Raw genomic sequence first — 2,430 nt, 5'->3', positions numbered from 1 at the left:
TTTTTTATTTCTCTCAGCTTTCATCACCTTGCGATACCCATGAGGATTTTCATCAATAAGATTCTCTCATTTTCATTTTCCTTGTTTGGACCGGAGTGTTGCCCCTGACAGGAATTACCTTACCTGCTTGACTTGGCATTTCTCAAAGACTGATCAGAAGGTCTTTCTTAGGACCGTAATGTAGGCTTTTGTATGGGTTAGAAATAAAGGGTATAAAAGGCTCAAAACAATTTCAAAATGGGTTAAAATTACAACTTTCGAAATCCAACTTCTCACAACAACCACAATTTCTGATCCAGTTTCTTGCTTGGGGACTTTTGGATTTTTGTTTTGGTATGACTGAACCTCAGAGAGGCTGCCTACGTACCCTTTCGGGATCAAGTCAAACGTAGTTCACGTCAGAGGAATTACTTCTCTTTTTTTTCTTGATTTTTTCTTTCTCTTCTTTTCTTTTCTGTTCTTCTTTTCTTCTTTTCTTTCACTTTCCTTTCTTTTCTTTCTTTTATTTTCTTTTCTTTTCTTTTCTTTCTTTTCTTTTCTTTCTTTTCTTTTTATTTTTCTCTTTCCTTCCTTTTTTCTTTTCATTTGCTTATTTGCGGCACTTGCGTTTCTTAATTGTGTCGTTGATTCCGAAAGAGGGGTACGAAAGAAAATAAACACGGCTCAAAAGGGTGACAATGGAAAAAAGTGTTTGGATATCAGAACAAAACGCCTTCGTCATTTTAATACTCAAGACATGCCAAAGGCAAACCAATACGATTAATGCACAGAAATTACACATAGTATATCCTGACCGCTTCGGAGTTGATGGCCATTTTCACACATTTTCCTGCTACATCTATCAAATATAATGCACCATTGGGCAATACTCTTACTCTTATTACCACGACCGGCCCCCCTGTCGATTTGGCCAACTTGTTTTTAGGGTTTCTTTATATTCTATCTGCCCCAGTTTCACATGGTTCGGGCGTCAAACAATCTCAAAACGTCCAAATCTGTTCTTATTTCCTCAGGTGCCCCTATCGTTTTCAAAATGGTCTCATTGCTTCGCAACTTTTAAAGATCAGACTGAGAATTATGCGTGCATGTCATGTCACTAGAACCGGCAAAAGGCAAAACAAAATGATAGAAAAGAACTAAACGGAGAACAATGATTGGAAGTAACAAAAGGCCGGAATTTGCATTAGACAACGATGAAATAACTCGAATAACAAAACAAGCAAACAAACTGGAGTACAACCCTAGAATGAACCTGAAACACCCATGGACAACACTAAACGAACCACTACGACTAAACAAGCTAGACAAAAATGAAAGGATAAGAGGGTTTGATTACAAGACAATATCCGGATTACAACCCTGCAAATAACCCGGACAACAGAAATGGCAGCAAAATGGACCACCAAAGCTCCTCCCCGGCTGACTTAGGAATGGAGCGTATTTCCAATTACCAAGCACGACATCTTAGCCACTAAGATTCGCATCCATATTGCCATGACCACTATCTGCGTCAGTATCTTCAACTTCAGTCAACAAGTTCCCTAGAGGATTCTCATACCCTATGTCACCGGGCATCATCCCCACCAAGTGTGCCTCCTCATGTAAGGGATGCAGCGTGATATTCTGGGTGCCACTGTCTTGAATCAAATTTTCCTGGATCATCCTTTCTATTTCTCTTTTCAAATCTCGACAATTTTCCACATTGTGCCCCAACGCATTGGAGTGGTATTCACACCTTTTAGATGAGTCAAAGATTTTCGCACGTCGGTCTACCTGATTTGGAGGAATGGGTGCAATTATGTCATGTTGTTTTAACTTCTCAAATAAGCTTGCATAGGACTCTCCTATTGGTGTAAAACTATCTTTCAACTTTTGTTCCCTTCTATACCCTTGGCTTGGATATGGGTTATAAGGTACTTGAACTTTTTGCGGAGGCGGGTGGAGATTTTGTGATACTCGTGCTCGCTTTCTTGGGTGATTTGATGGCTGGGCAACATACCGGGAAGGATCAATAGAGTATGGGGAGTTCGAAGGCGGATAGAAATGCTTAGGGGGGTCATGGAAAACCTGATGAGGCTGCACATACCTTCGAGATGTTCTCCTAGGACCTCTTCTCGATCTTGATATCATCATGATTTCTTTATCCCTCTCATTCGTGTTACCAGATTCAATTTGGACAGCTTGAGCTGCAGCTTTGAGAGCTGTTTGACTTATAATTCTGCCTGTCTTAAGATCGTTCTCCACCATTTCTCCCATTTTGATTGCTTACGGGAAGGATTTACCCACTGCGGACGTCATGTATTGAAAATAATCTGGCTCTTGAGTCTGTAGAAAGACAGTGATTAACTCGTGGTCATCCATGGGTGGCTTAGCTCTAGCTGCCTGCACTCTCCATTTGATGGCATATTCCCTGAAACTTTCAGTTGGTTT

This window comes from Nicotiana sylvestris, chromosome 6 (genome assembly GCF_000393655.2).
Source record: "Nicotiana sylvestris chromosome 6, ASM39365v2, whole genome shotgun sequence".
In the NCBI taxonomy this organism is placed as follows: Eukaryota; Viridiplantae; Streptophyta; class Magnoliopsida; order Solanales; family Solanaceae; genus Nicotiana; species Nicotiana sylvestris.
Note: the sequence above shows the minus strand (reverse complement) of the source record.